Source organism: Polyergus mexicanus, unplaced genomic scaffold, assembly GCF_030449975.1.
Source record: "Polyergus mexicanus isolate NDT 795.1 unplaced genomic scaffold, iyPolMexi1.0 SCAF_2, whole genome shotgun sequence".
Lineage (NCBI taxonomy): Eukaryota > Metazoa > Arthropoda > Insecta > Hymenoptera > Formicidae > Polyergus > Polyergus mexicanus.
The window spans coordinates 11,115,542-11,137,101 of record NW_027223322.1 but is presented as its reverse complement, the minus strand read 5'-3'; the positions used below and the strand labels follow the sequence as shown (position 1 = coordinate 11,137,101).

Here is a 21,560-nt window from a genome sequence, read left to right as displayed (position 1 = left end):
ACAGTGCATGCAGAGATATTAGGAGAGTACTCGAGCATACTATCCCCGTAATTCTTCGCAGGACGGCTTGGGGCGCGCAGGCACACATTATGCTAATTTGTCTTTTAATCTCGTGGCACCACCGGTGTGTCTTCTCTTTTCGTTCGGAGAGGGAGGCTCGTATCCTTCGTCCAACCAAAATACAATCTGAGAGCGTGCAAGCGTACTATATACTTTGAAGAACATGAATAGCTCGGTACTTATCATAATAATATTATTTCTATTGAGAATCTCTTAAGGAACTTGCGCACAGACTTGCATGCGAGATAGAGTGACTTCGAATAAAAATAAAGAGCGATGAATTTTTTCTCCGATATACGAGAATGTTAATATCTAATTTCTTCTTTTCTTTCTGTAGCACGTTCTACGTTCCATGTCGCGAGATGAAACATCCAGTATTTTTCTACGTCCGTGAATCCATTCTAGCGAAAGAGCTCGAAACTCAGCCGAGAGAAATTCCGACGAGCGCGGGTCAAAGGGCAAAAAGTGTCTTCGAAGAAAGAAATTCGGAATCACGACGTGAATGAAGTAGGCGGGAGGACCAGATGGTGGTGGCCGCGACGACAGTAGTGGGAGCACTTATGCATTTATGCATTCATATTTCCGCGATCTTCGTTCTCGAGACGAACCGTAAGACGACGACGAGGACGACGACGACGACGTCGTCGTCGTCGTAGGAGCGCCCGTACCATAGCGATATTCCACGCCGTTGAGAAAGAGGAAAGGTAGGGAAGCGAAAGAGGTGGGTGGAAAGTTGCTCCGGAATAATAATACACGCCGGCGCCCGCGCTAGCTCCGCTCTCGCAGGAAAAAATCTGAATACATGAAACGTAATGACAGAGTGTGTACGCCTCCGCTTTCGCCGGAGCGCTCGCCAGATTCAGGATAACCGTGTCGGGAGAAGCAGATGTCATAGGAGCGGAGGTGAAGTCTTCGACTTCGTTACAATACCGGCTTATCTTGCAATTGCGAAAAACTCAAGAAAGGAGAAGAGCAAAGTTATACCTTCCTACATGTCATATTTAATACAATAATTATTTAATAAGAGCCTTCGGCACAAGAGTAAAAACTAGAATGTTTTGAATCAAAATAGAAACGATAAATAAGCAATGAAAAAATAAATCTTATACAGACTTAAAACTTGCAACAAAGTTTATAATAAGGAAGATATAAATATTATATCATTGTTCTCGGATGAAACAATCGCTGAGATTGTTGCTGGATATTAGAATCTCCGACTCAACGGTGACATAAAATTTGCTCTATCTGCGAATAACGATGGTGACCATTGAAGAAGAGGTTATCGAGGACGACCAGAAGAACGTTGGCGAGAGAAAACAGTCGGCTACGCCGATGGCGTAAGGGTAGGAAGGTAGATGGATGAAAGGAAGGAAGGAAGGAAGGAAGGAAGGAAGGGCGCCGTCGTACCCGTGGCTCCGCCTATCGGCGCGCCGGCTCGCGGTGGTGAATACATTTAGCCTGGTTAGTTTACAAATGAATACAGCGATTGAAGCAACTTATAATATCAATGTACCTCCGACCGTCTCGCTCGCACGCCGTACGCCACCCCTTGCTAGCATCTCGCTTCCACCCACTCTCTCGCGGGGTTCCATACAGAATGGCCATATTAACTTGATAATTAGCTCGGTTATACGACTTGCAGATGAGGAAAGACTCGGGACGGACGTCGGCTACCCCTACCAGGAGTGGTGCCAGTGTTCCTTGCTCTGCTCCCTATGCTATGCTCGACTCGGCCCGGCTCCTCGTCGCTCGTCGGATGGATATAGAACCCTTAGTTCGTATTCCTCTCCCTGTCTGCTAGGAACCCCGCCGTGGTTCGTCTCGCAGCCGGTAAATCCGACGACGACGACGACGACGACGACGACGACGACGTTGACGTCAACGTCATCGTCATCGTCGTCCTCGCGCTCGTGCTCTCGACGAGACATGTTTTTCGGAGTATCGGTCTCTCAGTGGATTTTCAAAGTGCCTATCCTCACCCCGCAAGTGACAGGGTTAATCTAGGTGATCACGTGCTCTAGCATGCGACCACGTGCTACACGAGATTCCCTCATGAGGATTGAACAAACGGCAAGCTCAACGTTCACCGTTTCTTATCACCGGTGTCCTATCGGGCTATATCGTGATAACGATAAAGAGGTACGTTTCGATCAAGATAAAGAAGAATTCAAATTAGAGAGATGAACTTATAAGATAAGTGCCGCGCATCGCTTTGATCGTCAATCCACGACCGCGACCGTCAAGGTGACGACGACCTTCCTCCGACGTCGCCCGGATCAGGTGACGGGAAACGAACCGTGCCATGTGCTAGGTGGCGCCTTTGAGGAAACTCAAAATGGCCGCGCAAACTGGCTGGCTAGACGAAAACGGCATCTCTCGCACGCGCGTTTCGAAGATAAACGACGAGCCGAGTCGAGCCGAGCCGAGCCGCACCGGCCGCTCCGCGCGGCCCCGTGTCCTCTCCTCTTTGAGGACTCGCGCTCGCCGAAGGTCTTCCGTTGCGGGCGATGCGGGAATACAAACTACGGAGGTATAACGCGTACCAGCGCATTCCGGGAGATGACTGGCATTGAGAGAGCTCGGCTTTGGAGCCGCTCCCGCTCGCTCGTCTTGCTCGCTTCTACTCGATCTACGACCGGCATACAGAAAACGCGGCGGCCATATTAGGCTTGACTTCTCTCTTTCTCCCCTTCCATTCGACCCCCTTTTCATCTTTTCTCTTCTCTTTCTCCCTCCGCTTCCTTCGTCCCCGCCGTTCCTCGTCTTCGCATTTAGCGACGTGTCTCTGTGATAAACACGGTAAATAATGCGACATTGTTTGCTTATCGTGGCATTACACCTTCGAATGACGACGCCTAAACGCGACTTGACTCATGTCTACCTGGGAACTCGTGCAGACTTTTCATCATGAATATCACTCGCGATTCGAAGCGCTTTTCCATCATCGATTGCTTTCCATGAACATGAACAATCTTGACGGTCGTACGCAATGGCTTGACTTTAAAGACTTTATCGCGTGCGTTTGCTTTATGCTTTCTTCATCGCGAATGCCATCGCCGGCAAATTTCCCTGAGATACGAAGATTTCTTAATTATCTCGCGTGCAGTTATTTGCAAGACTTCGTACCGCATTGTAGAAGAAGCGTGAAGTAAACCGAGTTGCACGTAGACAATTATTATTATCTTCATTATATTATCGTCAATTCAATAAAAACAATTTAAAAATATAATTGTAGCTATGTGCGCTATGTAGCTGTCAATTTAATTAAATTATAAAATCATTTAATTATCTACATTTTCCGTGTTACATTATTACGATACGAAATTTTAGATTTATATTTAAAATTGTTACGAAACCGCGCTGCTGACTATCGATCTTATTTCAAGATCAGAGAAATCTTGTTCTGCCACAAATTTCAGATATACCGCAGATATATCATCGAAGACAATTGCTATTATTTTCTCGCGTTGTAACATGGTAACGCGATATTTCAAGTTTAGCTTTATATTTAATGGCATCCGTTGCAGAATGATAGCCGCGAAATCGCCCTATCGTAAAGCGAAAGCAAACGGAGGAACGTCGGAGGCGGGCTCGACGACGCGATACGTACGTGCCGTCACGTACGCGACGGGGTTTTTACTGAAATCAAATCTAAATAAAGCGAGTTCGTAACACGGCGATATACGCGCACTTGTCGCAAATTGTTCCCATGACGGTACCCGTGAGAGACACCGCCGCGTTTTATCGCTGTCTCAAAGTTTCAACGACAGCCGTCGTCGCGTTCGTTAGTCGCGCTCGAATCAATCAGTCCATTTTCGATCTATCTCGCTCGATTCAATAAAATTAACACGATGTAGGAAGGAGGAGAAAAATAGAAAATGATACCGCAAACTTCAGATTCCGATAAACTTTTCATATTATATGATAAGATATACAAATCTTCAATATATAAAAGTATTTTAAGATTTAAATTATTCTTATCGTTAGATGAAATTCTTTGTAATTTAATAATCGTTCATTTAAATCTCAAAGTAAGATAACGTCTATTATAAAGGACCAATTTTGATATTGTATGAAAAAGTGTAAAAATATTCAATATATAAATGTACTTTAAGACTTAAATTATTCTTATTATTAGATGAAATTCTTTGTAGTTTAAAAAATTGTCCATTTAAATCTCAAAGTAAGATAATGTCTATTATAAGGAACGAATTTTTAAGTTTATTCTTCGCAATTTATCGAGTGACAGCTTTAAAATACCCTTGCGTTGCTATCGACATACCGTGAGCTCTACCGACTATTGATGGACGGGACACGTTCGCAAAGACCCCGATTGCGTCCTCGACGGTAATCGGCGTCACGTTGCACGCGGAAAGCGAATTTTCACGGGCGATAAATTCAAGAATAGCGCGAGCGCGACGAGAACTCGACCGGTACCGCGGGGTGTACGGCAAACAACAACACCTGCCGCGACTCGCAGTGTGGGTGCCGCGAGAACGGTATATAGGGAGACCCGACAAAAGTAATGTATGCACCCTAGTAGGCTGTACAATGGAAACTCCGAGAGAGCGAAGCCACCTGAGCCTGCAGGCAGGTCCGAGCATCATTCGGGCCGGCTGTTCGCGATCGACGATGTGGCGGCCGTTGTGGCACAGCTAATTATTTCTCTCGTCGAGTTAACCGCGTGAGAATGTTATTACCACGTTGTCTAAGAGATTCGGGAAGAAATGTCATTCGATAATCGCGATTCCGCGAATCTCGGTTAGGTCGTTGTCTCTCGATTCAACTGCTCGCGCGACCTGTGTCGCAAGGTCCCTCTAATTATTCGCGTAATATCATTAGCGGCAATGTCATCGATTTCCGCGGAGAGCATTATTACATTTCTCCCGCGCGCGAATAATTCATCATTAATTACTCGCACTGCAAATAATAACGCACGCACGCACGTCTTCGGCGCGATAACAAGCCAGCCGACGCCATTATTTTTTTTCCCTCGTCCTCGACGGAGGACTCACGGCGAATTCCGGATTAACGAAAGGAAGAGGGAGGAGACGAGGGAGCGAACTGGAACGAGAAGTCAGGGCACTCAGCGTGGCTAATTGCTCAAATCATTAAGAAAAAAACATGAAATCTAAGGCTCGCTGTACAGTGGGAAGCGTAGCAGATAGCGATCGGCCGCACGTATACCGTAATGAAAATAATCACGGCAACGATAACTACGTTTCGAGCCAGATCTATTCGCGGTTCGCCGTATTCTCTCACTCGTTTGTCCTTGCGATCGAAGTGCGTTAGAGATTTTCCGATGTGTCGGAAAGCTCGATCGCCAGTTACAAAAGTTTGTTACATAAATTCCAATCTCGCATCGAGATATTGATTTCACATTCGCAATAACATAAATATCATATAAACTCTGTTCTTTTTCGCTAAATATTTTTCCACCTTTGAAACAATACGAGTATATGCTGTAAATCTATAGCCAATTATGTTCACGCATCGACTTTTTTTCGATTCACGATCTTATGCAAAAAAAAAAAAAAAAAAAAAACGTGCTATCCCTTCATGTAAACAGGTCATTACGCACGCGGAATATCAATCTTGAATAAAAATGAGCGAAGTAAGAATAACGGTCCTTTCGATTATACGTTATTCTCGCGCTCGACGATGAAAATCCGTTTAAGATCGATGAATCACGTTGACGCGAAATTTCGTCGCAATGCGAAAGCGCCGCGGCGAGAAGTAAGAAAAAAAAGAAGAGAGGTAAGAAACGACCGTAAGAGAAAGAGCAAAAAAAAAAAAAAAAAAAGAAAAAGACATAGGGAGGGAAAGAAGAGGCGAAGGCGCGGAGGAATAAGAAAACCGAGGAGTGCGGTCGCGCATTTGCGTATTGTTATGTTAACACTCGCGCGCGAAGTAACAATCGGCACCAAGCACAATGGTGAAATCCCTGCTGAAAAGGGGGCAGGGAGGTTGCAGGGGCTGGGAAAGCAAGGGTTGGGAAGAGACGCGAGGGGGAGGGGGTGGGGGGAACGTTATCGCATTATCGTATTGCGGCGCCTCGTTGCCGGGACTCGCTCTGCTCTGCCCTTACGTAAATTCCTGCAAACAAAGATTTACACCGATACAACCGTGAGCACCCGATACCGTGAGTTGCCCTCCCCCTCCCCCTCCTCACCCCGCCCCATCGTTGCGTGCTCCCTCTTTCCTCGCTTTCCTTGGCGAGTTTGCGAAGCCACGTCGAATAAACGGGAGACGACGCGTTCCGCCGCCCACTTTAATATTCCTCGTTTCCATAAAAATATGACGTTCCTTGTGAGAATCTCGTAACGACGGCCGCGACGAAGATTCGATGAGATTACACGTCGATCCTCGTTTCTTATCAGAATAGAGAAACTAAGAACTTTTGCTATATCTCTCTTCGCCGAAAAAAAAAAAAAAAATTAAAAAAAATGACCATTTAGTGTCTACACGTGACAGTCAAATGCCGAGAATATCGTGGATATAAAAATTAAAGACGCTAATAATATTTATCTAGTCTACAAATTTTATTTCTTACTATTTATCGTAATACTTCATGTATTTCTCGCAGATAATGAGAAAAACAAATAGATAAAGATATATTATTAGCTGGCTCTTCGTTATATTTTTTTTTATTAACACACCGTATAATTGTTTATCGGATGTTTCACAAGTTCATGCAATCCTCCTCAATCGATCTATACATGATGAAGGCAAAACACACAGCCCCTATGTTATAAAGGGTGGACTGAGGGATTTGGCGGAGGATGGCGAAGGGTTGACAGGGCGAACGGTGGCGGGTCATGGGTGGGTGGTGGTGAATATGCAAATGTAATTGATATTACTTTTTAAATATTCCCCACTCTACCCGAGAGAGAGAGAGAGAGAGAGAGAGGGGGGTGGGGGCCACCCGTCTGTCGCTCGCCTGCAGCAGAGGGTGCGCGCCTGCTTTATACACTCTTACTCTAAGTGCCTTTTACCCCCATGCCGATAACCTCCCACCATTCTGCCTCCTATTCGGCAACTGCAACGGCCTGCTAAGTAAAGATAATTAATAGGCCTCTATCGCGAGATTTCGGCGGATAAAACTGGCGAACGGATTGTAGTTGCCGGTAAATTTTCGCGTCTCGATAATTTGCGAAATTTCATTTCTGCTTTATATAACTCCTTCTTAACTCCCAATTACACGACTTTGCAACGAAAGAATGCAGAAATAAGAATAAAAAGAAAATTACATCGCGTGAGAAATTTATAATTCAAACTTAGCTGCACAAAACCAACAGAGAGAACGAAAATATTTGAGGAAAAAAATTATTTAGTAGGATATAATATTGGATTCTCTTAATATTCATTATTATGAAAGCTATGACGAAATTTTTTTAACAATTCAAATAAAATCTAGACTAATAATCGAAATGTGACTTATATATATTTGGGGAAGAGTTCCTATATTATAATATAATATAATAGTTAAATATACGATATACAATATGTTGATATTCGCCGAGTAATTATGCATAAATAGAAATATCCGTTAATCATGAGGCGATATGAAGCTTATAATACGAATAATTAGATCAGAATATGTGATACTCTTATATCTGCATTCGTGTTAATAGTCATAAGGGATTTAGCAATTCCGATAGGAGCATAGCTCTCGTTCGCTTTTTCAATCTATCGTTCCGTCAAACATCATCTCTCCCCTTCGTGATTGATCTAATTCTAGCAAAATCTACTAAATTATCATACATTAATTTGCGCACACAATAGGCAATGAATTTATTAGTTAAATGCGTTGTGTTGACGTTGCGCTAATTATAATTTATGGTACAATAATAGACACGATGTATGATTGCCGAATAGAATGCAAGCGATACAATAATGAGACCACGATCCCCAATCACTGAGAATATTAGACGCTTCAATCCTTATCATAAATATCGATAAAGCTCTTTTATAATTCTATCAAGTTGCGAAGGCATTCTAAAATCATGAATCAAATGAGAAAGTCGATTTAATATTAAATCATATTGACATACATATACATTTAGAGATGAATATATTCTGAATCTATCTTTGAATTATAAATTTTATCAATTTTAAAACAAATACGATTCTATTCTCTTCGTAAATTTAAAAGAATTATGTCTTATTGTCGAATTTCTTAACATTAATTCGTCTTCAATTTTTCTTCAATTATCTCAGAACATCGCAGAATTTTCCGAAGATATAATGCAGATATGAGACTAGATATTAATTTAGTGAAGTGAGATTCGTCTTGCTAGAACGGATGCAAACATACGGTGCAAGTCGAGTCGAATACCATGAGCAGAGAGCTCGTGGAGACCCATGAGCATCTCCTCTCCATTAATCCGTTCGTGTACAATAGCACGCTGTCTGCCGATGACGAACAACAATAAACAATTCAACGGATCAAAGACAAAATCATCACGTTCTATTACCGAGGGCAAAAAAAAGAGCGATCGACCGCAACATCAATCGTACAAAGATTATTACCTTCATCATCGACTAAAGATTTCTCCAAGTATCTTCGCTATAAATTGCCATTTATTTTGATACAAAAAATATGCATATAAAAACAAGCAGACATATATTTAATAAAGATCTTTATTTTAATTTCTTTTATGTCATGTATATGTCTTAAAATATCGATGTAAAATATTTTCCATGTTTGTTTTGAGACTCGATTCTCAAGCCCTTATCTATTAATAGCATATTTCCCATGATATGATAAATCTCGTACACACAGCAACCGTGAACGCGTCCGAGTAGGTGTCAATAAGATTTATGATAATTGACCAGATTGTCGAATAATTAGCAAGAAATTCTGAAAATTGTGACTCGCGTTATTCCATCTCGCACTTACTCAGTAGAATCCACGAGTCACACGATTAGCATTCACTCAATTAAATCTTAGATAAATAAACTCGCTTGGATAAATATAACTTATTGTTGGAGTCATTGGCAATAACAGGCGCGTTTTTTTCGTAGCGATGAAATAATGTAACAAGATGACTCTTTGCGTGGTTAAAAATGTGTACGCTAAATGCGTAAAGAGATGACTAAATCGGTCCCGTTGAATAACGAATAGCGAAGGAGTAGCGTAAGGATTTACGACCAATTACATCGCGATTTGAATTCGCGACATTTTAGACAGCCGACGATGATTAATTAATTGGATCCGCGCTCGATACGATGAGTTAATTGTTGTTTACGTTTATTATGCGGCATATTATTATCGCGTTTGATCGATAAAATTTCGCGCATCGCGCCGATGCTTTTCGACGGTTTTTCGACGGGAAAACGAACAACGAGCAGGAGCGGATTGATTAATTTTTTTTTTTTCTTTTTCAGCCTACCAAATAAACGCGGAATTAATTCGTAGTAAATTCGTCGACGCGATCGATGATTATTATGCAGAATTATACAAAATTACCTCACCGTTCGCGATTTATTTTGTTGCCAGTGGTGTGTAATATTGAAATAACGCGCGTATGGCAGACGCCATGGTCACCGACGACGTAGGTGCTCGCACACGAGAATGCGGTGCTCCATCGAGCGTGCACACCGTCGGTGATTATCGGGCTTTCCTATCGCACCATTTCAAAATGGTGGATTATCTAATAGCCTTTGCGCCACGGAATAGCGCTCGTTTAACGGGCTTGAGTATGAAAAATTAATTTCTCTTCGACATTGTCGCGAAGAAGAGCGATCGCGTTCGGCGATAGTACTTCATTACACCCAATCATACGATCTCACGCACGTCAGCGCGAATACAGAAGCAGCGAGTGATTATCGCGTTTCCTGTCGTACGACGCGCGCAATGGCGAACGTTATTCCGAAGATGCATACTTCGTCATGTTGCGAATTCGTTGCCTTCGTTAAAGCGTACCGATGTTACGCGAGATAATTCGCCGTATAATCGAAAATCAACTCCGCCATTTTTTTCACACACGGATTCTTTCCTAACTAATTGCCGCGTTCGAGGGGGAAAAAAAAAAGAAGAAGAAAAGGATTCGAACGATAGGAAGACTTAAATCAATAGACGAGATGACGTATCTCATAATTACTCCGGCTATCCTTCTCGCTATCTCCCGTAATCTCGATAATTATTATTGTCGGCGGTGTATCTCGGTATCGAATGATAACCGGTATGATGTTTACCGATCCCGTGCGATAGAATTTTAATTTCCGCCGCGGTGACGTGGGAATTGAAATAACATTACGTAAATGAGAATAATGTATTTTTATCGTCGTGATTCTACACACAAACGATCATTACTACGTGTACATTCGATACGGTTGTGTTGCTAATTTCTGAAAACAAAACTCCGACATAAACATAAAATATAATTAACCTCGATGAAATCTTAACAAAACGCTTCGGAAACATTCGAAACAACTACGTCATACTTATTGGCCGGCTAGGAACCATATATATACCCACACGTTCATTTTTATTATTAAATTAATAAAGTTAATTAGGCTTATTTCATATGTCAATCAATCTGAACCGGTATATTTAAAGATCCAGAGAATGCAATTATTTTCATTTATTATTAATTTTAAATAATAGTCCTTTTAAACCTAAAAGATTGTATTCGCGTGTAGAAAATTTACAATCGCTATTAGCGCGACTTTTCGCGGCTTTTCCAATCCATCGATTCTTCCTCGACTCCGGATCTAATCGATACAAATCTGGTGCGACAATGCGTATCCGGTTATGCCACGCACGAATACCACATAGCGATACGATACCTACGTATGTACCATATGTAATGCTGAGAAAGTCGCTCGCCATAGTGAACAAACGCGTGAACGGAAATCGCCGCGGGTACGCGTACCGCCATCGTGAACAACAACAACAACAACAACAACAACAACAACAGCAGCAGCGCTACGTTGGTCGTACCCCCATCGACGTAGCATACATACGTACAAAGTTGCGTGCCGCAGGTAATTACCGGGTTTCGCCGTGGTAACGCACCAGCGATGGCGGAATCCGCTTGCGTATCGTATATAGCCGGGGCGAGGATTCAGGCATTCGGGCATTCGGGCGACGCCATCGGCACACACGGTGTGTTCCCGTCACACCGTTGGTTTCAACGCCAATTAAACACCCGCTTGTCAAGGAGAAACGGAGGGGCCCCGACGCCGCCACCGCGATTCGCTGTCGCACGCGATGCGTTGCCGAGCGTTATTATTACGTGTCATTGCCACCCACCCGCGATGGCGGTTTTTGAGAGAACGCACGAGCTCAGGCGCGCCTGAGAAGCTAACGTGGGAAAAGAATGAGCGAATCGAAGACGCTCGAATTTAATTAGAGTCCGATTGTGACACGTGTCATTGTGCTATGTTTGAGTTTCTTATATTCTAAAAATTAATGAAAACATACATTTTTAATTGTAAACTATAATAATAAAATATAAGAAATTAGATAAGATATATATACTAATTAATATTATATTTTATTACTCAGATTATTCGAAAAATCGGGTAATAGAATTAATTACTAGTCTAAATCCAGTATCGATTGTTCAGAGAATTTCAATCGACTTAAAATCGAATAAAAAATGTAATCATGAAGGAGAGATCTCGAAAGAACAGAATTACGACGTCCGTACGGATTTCCTTCGAGCGCTATCGCGCGACATAATTTTTCAGACGGAAACAGCACGTATACGTCGGAAGAGAGAATAAAATACGCGATTGTTTAGATGAAAGGAAAGGCGGTAGTGCGCTGCTGCGTTTCGCGATACCTGACCTGATCGTAAATTCTTCGTTAAGCCTCCGGCGCGCTGCTCGCAATTAGTGCGTATAACGAAAAATATGCGGGGGAAGTGACATTCGCGATAACGGGTCGTGTCGCGCGCGCGGAATAAAATCAGCCCCCTTTATGTAGGCGAAACATTGCCGACAAATGTCGCGTTCGCGGTGCGTATAACAGCGCGCTCCCATTTTCAATGCGTATCGTTCACCGCCAATCTGCGCCAACGCATCTGGATTTTTTTTTTTTTTTCAGCCACCCCCATTGGACCGCGTCCAATCGCGAGACGGAAAAATTGCGAATGCATATAGGTCGCGGTTGAGTAGGCAATATTTGCGATAACAGCGGCCGCGCTATACGTGCGTGTGACTTCGCGATAAAAAAATATGACGCAACGTGCGTCGCGAGCCCACCTCGGGATTTACGTGTCGACGAAGAAAGAAATAATGCCTCCCGATAGCGCGAGCCGCTCGACGATTTCGCGAATCGTTAGGTTTTCCTTAAGCACAGCGATATAGCGGTGCGCGCCTCGTAATATTGTGATCGGATAATTATTCCTCGCGATGCAGTGTTTTTCTGTCGCATTTTTTCATCCATTATAATATTGTTCAATTTAGATTGTAAAATCGTATGCAAAATCTCTCTCTTCTCTGTATACGATGTAACGCGGCCGAGTCACTCCTTGTGATTACGCGCTCCATATATGTCTACGCAATTTGTAGCCTCTTAATGTAATGGTTCTTTAAATAATTCATTTGTCGAGTATAAATATCTTTCCGTGTTTATATATACGTGAAAAGAGCTTTCGCGAGAAAATTAAGTGTTTTTTTTTGCAAACGTACTAATTGTTATGGAATATATGCATGGAAAAGGAAGGAGCGTATTCAACAAGAAGATTAATTATGATGGATTATTTTTTTTGTCGTCTATATTAAACTCTAGATTAATTTAAAGATATACGAAAGCGCATTGGTATTATGATATCAAACGTGCTACATAGATGACATTCCGCTTACTGTCCATCCATTAGATGCACAGAAACAAGATCGTTATATAATACTGTACTCGTACAAAAATGATGTAAATAACTTGTCAATTTCGAAACATCGCTAGATTAATGGTTATCGCTTAACTGATACGAGATACTAAAATAAGAACGCCATTTATCGGCGATTTGTACCTGTCCGAACCAAGCAATCATCTTATTCAATGCCCTTGACATGTCAAAGTTTGCCGATGTGTGAATCTTGCATCGTTCCGTTATCTTTATCATGATCTACGGCACAACGCAATGACAAAAATAAAGCGTACCTTGGCATACTACCGTCAGAAAAATGAGTCGTATATTTTTTACCGTACGATTTTTTTATCGCCTGTTAGGCTTCTTCAGAAAAGACATGCATTGAGTAAGTTGCGGAAGTCTGATGTATATCAGATTTCAAAACTCACTAAAGCTAAAAAGATAATAAATCTTTTTTTGATAAATGCGCAATATAAAAATAGTAGAAGAAGGCCAAGATATTTTTTAGAAAAGACATAAAATAATCTTTAAAAAACAAGTTTCTTTTTTTTTTATTTACAAAATCTTACCTTTCGTATTTCTGTAAATACATACGAAAAATTTCCAGGGAACAGATTCGTTAAAAGCGAAAACACGCCGCGAATAAAGATTCGATGGCATGACGACATCTCGATAAATTAGCCTAAGCACGAGGCGGCTCTTCTCCCCCGGGACAATCAGCCCCCCGTGGCTTCGGCACCGTCGATTCAACGCTAGTTTTAATCACGTCGCGCAGAGTCATGGGGCGCAGCCGTTTCTATCCACCCATGGGGCCGTTTCGCCCGAAACACCGATCCGCTTGCGGATTATCCGACTGCTTTATTAGCGCCATTCGTGTCTTTCCCGCCTGCTCTTTTTCCCCGGTACCGAGACGAAAGTTACGAGACGCGTGCCTCGCGTGCCCCGTCGATCGCGAATTGCGCGAGCGCGCAATCAACGGCGGCTTAAAGTCGAGGCTTTATCGTTACAATTGGAATTCCGGTAAATTATAGTCATAACGACGAAACCACGTTTTACCCTCGCTCGCGACAATTTGTGTTTTTATTCGCCGCGTATCACGCTCGGTTGCACGGTTCTTTGCACAGCGTTTTACAGCGTCGTTGTGACCTCTCATCGCTGACCGCACTACACGTTATATATTCTACCTTGATGAGGGATTAGGATGATAATTCCGAGTCATAATTCATATGTTATTAATGCGACATTTTCTCGGTTAAACATCTACAATAGTTCATTAAAAATCCTACTATTTCATATATATCGTAAATTTGTTTCTATTATATAAGTAGAATTATTTCTATTTTATCTGTATTTGGTAATAATGTAATAAATTAATCAGATTAATACTTAAAATGATAAAGAGTAATATTCATTATTTTCTCGATTCATTATTTTCTCGAAAACAGTAGTTGGCGAAACATAGACATCTTGATGCGATTCCTCACATATTTTACAAGTAAAAAACCGATATCTTGATATAAATTCTATGCCGCGATTTACAAGCTTTGTTTTCAACGCGGAACCGTTTATGACCCAATTTGCATGTTTGATAAAATCCGCATTGCCGGGATAATGACCGTTAAACCTTAAAAGCAGCGCGTGCGATGTTAAAGCGGAAATTACGCTTACGAGCACGGATAATCGTTTCCTACAATGCCTACAGACATCCTCTCTATCGTTGCACAATTCCCGTAATATCTAAATTCGTCGTTCCCAAGGATTTTCCCAAGCAGTTAAACTTTTTAGGAAAGTTTCAGTCATATATACACGTATTGAGATAAATATATTTGCGGTTTACGATTTTTTTTTTTTTTTTTTTTTAATGGAAATATACAAAGATATAATTATACATCTAAAAATCTTTTGTATAGAAAATGAGATGCATCGCGTAAAAAAAGCGTTTGTAAAAATTAGCTATTTGTAGTCACGCTTAATTAACAGAAAGATTATTATTAATATCTCGCGGATAAAATACGCTAAATGGCGATCTTCGCCATCGTCAACCCCCTTTTTCCGCGTGATAATCCCGTGAAAAAACAGCAATCGCATCTCACGCGGCGCATTTTGATAATCCGCTCCGAGTCGTCGTTCTACGTATTATTACATTGCTTATCGATCTATCTACGTGCGCAACAACGCCGCTGATCAGGTCGCGATACAGCTGACAGATAAAGGTGGGTGGTCGATGATTTTTTTGCGCACACGACGCGTATTCTTGCGTAAGAGGAAGGCCGCGCGCTATCTCGACGAATCGGCGTTTCGCGCGCTAATTACCTATCGTGCCTGGCAAATGACTTCCGCGGGTTACTCGAGAACGTGCTCACCGATAAAGCCCGCGAATCTATACGGAATCGACGTAAGCTAGATCGTAAGATCTTTGCGCGATAAGAACGTAACTATGTTTCAAGATATAGCGCGATTTATCGCAATAACGAATGGAGATGTTAAAAAATCGATTTAAAAAAACCTATTTAAATATGCTCTAGTGAATTTAAAAAAATATTGATAGATTTATTTTTTCTCAAGGTTTTTTTAATAATTTATATATAATTCTTACAATAATTTCTCTCCTGAATGTGTGACGATATCGGCAATATATTTTCTAAATTATATAATTTATTGTGTTCTGAAGATTTAGGTTGGGAATTTTTTTTTTTTTTTTCAATAACATGATGTTCGAAAACTGCTGACTGTCTGAATTTAAATTTCTCTGATATCAGTTTACGCATGTCGATTGCATTACAATGCGATGTGTTGAACAACGTTAAATTAAAATACGATACTTGTCAAAGAATAAAATGGGAGCGATGCTTCACAGTTATCATCTTAAAGCGTTTCAAAGACGGACATTAAAATTCACTCGTTATCGAAGTTTAGCATTTAAAATTGAGCGTTTGATGTTTTAAAAAAACCTTGTTATATAAAAGTCTATTTTTATCGACGTAACTAGTTACGTCGCAAACAAAAACCAAGGCTGGAACAAAAATACAACATATCTATCTAGGTCCTAAATTAATCTCTTCAGGGACAGTACTCATATTTGAAAAATGTGTGCTTGCCTTACTAGCACGAAACAATCGACAGATATTTTCAATTCTGTTTTCCCAACTCTGCCTATTAAAAATCTGCATAGTCTGTAATTTTATCAAATAAATATAAATCGCTCTTTCTCTTTCTCATAATTTAGAGAAGCTGAGTTGGTCCAAGAAATTAATAAATATAATCATTTCCTATTCATAGATCAATTTTTCATGTTGACAGCGTTAATTCTAGAATTATCATATCCGAATATGAAATCCGCGTGAACGCGCAAAAGTTAAACACAGGTTATCGAATCAAATATCGTCCCTGAAACTCGTTTTGCGATCCCTCGGGAGGATTCCGAGGATTTACGTATTTCCTCGGTACGGTTGACGCGCGCCATGCAGGCAACAGTTCCCGTCGCGAACCAGCCGCGTCGGGCTTCTTTATTAAAGCCCAACCACGGGACTCCCCTTGGCCCCACGTGCCCAGGCTTATCCCGGAGAGACCTTCCATCATTTTAAAGCCCGTCGTGATAAAATTAGACGGACAATTTCATCCGAAGACCTCGAATGCCGCGATCGTGCGCGGGACGTATAGGTAGGTGACGGTTTAATTTCATGCCTAGGGGATGATTCGACGTCCCTTGATGGACGCGGACACAATAGGCGCAATGTTAACAGATTGGCCGACAGAGATCCGAAATAACTATATTATCATCCCTACGTTCAATGAAAGACAGTGAATTCCGGAAAATTTTTTCAAAGACGTCAAATGTGTGTATGCTGGCAATGAAGCTGACTAAAAAATTTAAAAGGGAAGCGTTGTCGAAATCATGTCGTATATAAAATATTGCGTTTCGCAAATATTGTTTTTGTGAAACTATAACCGTTATTATAAAATTAATCAATTTGAAAATAATGCGAGATAAATAAGAACGACGAGATCATTTATATTTATGGCCGCCTGTCGCGTTGAGCTTTCTTGTCAGAAGTATAGTTACGAACGGAAGTGACGTTTATTACAGTAGCGTGCATTTTTAGATGAAACATGGAAGGTAAATGCGAGGGAATGCGTAATCGTGATATAACTTAACATTGTGAAATGTATCGCGATATAACGTGCATTTAATACAGCGCAGCGATGCGAATAATGACTAACAATAAGATACGTATTTAAAAAGAAAAAGACAAAAGATTAGTTTGATAAGCGCTTACAGGTTACGTATTTAAAGAATCTCTTTATAAAGTCCTTGAAATTCCTCGAAAACAATTCAACATTGAATAATTGAATTGCAATGAAAAATTGCTTTAATCTCGAATTAAATTGTAAACACGCGCCAATAGCTTAATCTGAATATAATCGATTTCTCAGAAATTCATTAAGCATTATATTGTAGTTTCTATATAAAAAAAAAAATCCGTCATAAACAGATAACGTCGTAAGGAGAGAACTTCTCTCGTCCGCGAAAAACGATTTACAAACGAAAGAACGAACGAACGAACGCGCATGCATTCGCGCACGTGGAATAATAATTAGCCGTTGTCGGTGCTGATACACGTTCCACGCAAATGACGTGTCAGGTGCAGCTGTTGCGCATCGTTCCGCAATGCGGGCCGATGTATACTTCACCCCGCGGCTCTCCCCCTTCCTCATTCTCTCTCTTTCTCTTTCTCTTTCTGACCCCGCTCCTCTCAAACTGCACCGTCTACTTAACTTCGTTCCACCCTTTGTCTCATGGTTTTATAATGTCTCCCTCGGCAATCTCGGGTCCCAAAGTGCGAACCTACATGCGACGCGTGATCGCGTGCTGCTTGTCATTAAACCTCTCGACGGACCTCTAAAACGGCTATAACTATACCTATGTATATACTGTAATGCTCTTCACGTTGTATACGCCCCTTCCACGGATGCACTTCCTGCCGTCGCGATTAAAAACTCGCGAATATCGGCTTCTCGCGATGATAGCAGTCGTTCCTGATGATTGATATTTTCTAATTTCGATTAAGTGAGAAAAAAATAGATATATGAAACAGTATCCTTGGAATTTGACGATATTATCGGAGTAATGAAAGAAAAACAATAATCTTCTCTTATCTTGAACTCAATTTCTCAACTTCTTGTGTATCAATATTCGAAGATTTTATCTCGAGAAACAGTGAGCCGAACACGAGGAATACGTGCGGTTCATACTCCAATTATGAAATGGCGTTAGTTGGAGCGTGTTATCGATCGATTCGATCGAATCTCGTGATCAGCGATATCGGCAGGGATCATCGACCGTTTTCATGACAGAATTATCGGGGAGAAGGAGGAAGGGAGGAAAAGAGCAGCAGGCAACGGCATTGCGGCCATAGATCGTTCATTATCCCGTCGCTCGTAATCGAGAGGAAGACACGGAGAGCGCGCTTGCAATGAAGAAGAAGAGGCACCGAGAGAGAGGGAGAGAAAGAGAGAGAGAGAAGAAGAGAGAAAACTATATATGGTATGGAAGCTACGTAGCTTCCCACGGCGATTCGCGGTGGCGATCGTCACGAATCGCATGACGACGTGACGGCGACGATGGCGACCGATCGCCGAGGACAATCCGTCGTCTCCTTGCCTCCCTCTCGCCGGTTACCTCGGCTCGTTCCTAGCCGCATCATCGACGCTGCATCGCCGACGAATATCGGCAGCGAGACGATGCACCAAGTGCTGGCGGGGAAAAAGGAACGGTGGGAAGGAGAGGGGAAAGTCTCTGTGGACGCTTCTAGCCTAGATCAAAACCCGTAATCACGACGTAATAATACCCGATCACGGAAGATATTGCACATTTCCCCGGAATCACTGCTATTCCCAGGGAAGATGCCTCCGTCGGGGTTGTTTGGGAGGTCTTACTGTTCCCCGACATGCGATCCCGAATTCGCCTTCTCTATCGCTCTCTCCCTCTCCCCCCCCCCTCTCACTCTCTCTTTCTCACCGATTCTTCTTCGACGCCGCTCCACTTTGCCCTGAGTCATATCGTCGTACACTCTCTCCTTTCTGTCCTTCATATTTGTGCCTACGATTTTCTTATATTTCTTTCTTTTTACCTCGAGACGAGCTGTTACGGATACGTAAAAGGCGAGTAACTATGCACAACAATTTTTGTCTTTCAGATAAAATGATTTTCTCGAACACAAAATTTCTAATTTGTGTTTTAATGAACATTGATTAAAAATATTCTATTCCCGGATTGAAGGTTTGTAAAATCTAGCATCTAAAATTGTCAAATTTACAAGGTACAAGTGAAAATAGTCGGAAATTGCTCATTGTGTAAACGTTATAGAAAAAAGAAAAATAAATTCCATGACGATAATGGCAATGAAACCAAGTGTAAAGATTACGGAAAAGACAAAATAGAGGCGAAACATATGCATTGTATTTTCATCCGTAAAATTATTAAAAATTTAACCAAGCAGAAACAGTAATCTTTGCAAGCGATCTGCAAATGGCACTAAATATCCGCAAGCGCAGCAACGCCACGTCGATTAAATATACAAAAGTGATGAGCCAACCGGGGATCTCAATGAAGTTCACGGTTACAATGCACAAAGTAATCTAAATATTTAATCTAGATTAAATCGGAAAGACAGGATGAACGAACAGACAGACAGACAGACAGATAGATAGACGGGACGGATGAGATACGGTCGGCACGGGCAACGCGCGGTTTTAATACTGTACACTTTTTTACACGGTAACCGTTCGTCGGCCGGCTCGTGCACGACGAGTTCCGAGGCCCCGGAGCTGTTGGGCCCAAGATGGGCCAAGTGGCTGGTAGCACGTCGGCGGAGGCCGCAACAGACGTAGGCGGTCGGATATTCGGGAGGGAAAGGAGAAAGAAAGAAAGAGAAAGAGCACGTAGAGAAGAAGGGGGGGGGCAGGGTTGGAAAACAAGGTAGAAGGGTGCCCCGAGCCAGCCGTACCATTAATCATCGGGGTAATTCCATAGATGGCTCTTTGCTGCTCCGAAGGAGCGAGCGATGCATGCCAAACTTACCTTGTCCGCCGAACGATCTGCGAAAAGGCTGCATTTGTTTCAACTGCGTTTCGTGCCGTCGCGATTCCGCGTGTTTTCCGTATTTTAACGATTGCCATTATAAAAGCGATAGGTACATACTTACACTATTCGTAGAAAAAGAAATTCGCCTAGACTAATCGTTCAATTTGGCTAACTAAATTTTTGTTTTATAAATGTGCAAGCAAAGAGAGAGAGAGAGAGAGAGAGAGAGAGAGAGAGAGATGTATATATAAATTAATTCTGCCTATATCGAGAATTCGTGATTCTACTCTACAAATGATTTATTATATCTGATTCGTATATGGAGTCTGTAATTATACTGCATCTGCTATTTTAGAATTAGTCAATCACTCTCACATCGTTGCAAGCAAAACTACCTGTCAATTTAATCTCCGAAATATCCCGTATATTACTCGCGTTCTGTTCATATTTCTCACAAGCCTTTCATTTACGCTGTATTAAAGGAATATTAACGACACACCAGCTATCGATTCGCATGCATATTAAGATAGTATCGATAACATACTACGTAAATGCTAATCGAATATAACGGTAAGCCGGAATATCGGGAAACATTAGACTTTTTACGTATACATCATCTAATCTTACGATCATCTAATTTATGATTAATTGAATATTTGCATTTAGATTATGTCTCTTCTATCATTTCTCTTATCATATCTCGATATCATCGGCACTTGTCCTCTAATAAATAATAAAATTGTAATGTAATCGTCGACAAGTATGCAACTATATCAACGCAACTCCATGACTTGATCGAATTCGTTTCGAAGCATTCGTATACGTACAACGCTCACTCTAATCGCACAAACGCGTCGTCGAATCTTGCAGTACGTGCAGTTACGATTCGAGAGCCAAAGTGGCGGGACAAAAATGAAAGGTAGACGGGCGGGACAAAAACAAAAAGGGGACGGGGGAGGGGGGGGGGGGGGGGGGCGGAGGGCCCGCGAAGACGCAGCAGCGGCCACCGGGCCGTCCGAACGATGTCAGCAGTTTAATCAATGCATTTAACCGAATTCCCGTCTGGCCCAAAATAAAAGGCGAGACGAGAGGAGATTTAAGCGCAAAAAACGCCGTGCGCGCGACGGGCTTTGCTCGGGCCCTCCCCCCCCCCCTCTCTGGCTTCTTCTCTTTTCGCTCTCGTCGACGTGCCGCGACTTTTGGGACCTCTGCACCGGGGCCTCACGATCCCCCGGCCGGCGTCCCAAAGTTCCCGAAGTCGTTAGGTATTCCACGAGTGTACTCTTCTGTCCTTTCCTCCCCCTCCCTCTCCCCCCCCCCACCCCACCCCACCCCTCTCCCCCCTCGCGGGAGGAAGACACTTCTTCGAATAACATATACGTCAGCCATGAAGAGGCCTGCGAGACGAAAACCGGTGGCACTACAAATCTTCGAGTTGATCTTTTCATTCACTGTTTTACCTGCGAGATTGTCCGCCGCAAAACGTCGTCTCCGTCTACGCGATGTCGGCTGCGCGTTTTATCTTTCTCGTTAATCTAACTTTTATTATAATACTTTCTCGATATTAAAGGAATCGGGTCTAATGAGATTTC

At 42.1% G+C, this 21,560-nt stretch overlaps 1 long non-coding RNA gene across 1 annotated transcript in view; it reads left to right on the top strand.

Annotated features, from left to right (window-relative positions):
• Positions 1-21,560, top strand: part of LOC138939838 (uncharacterized) — a 142,124-nt gene that overhangs the window by 69,064 nt on the left and 51,500 nt on the right. The window contains exon 4 of the long non-coding RNA XR_011447909.1: positions 398-2,199. This is a non-coding gene — a long non-coding RNA (uncharacterized lncRNA). The remainder of the gene's footprint in view (positions 1-397; positions 2,200-21,560) is intronic.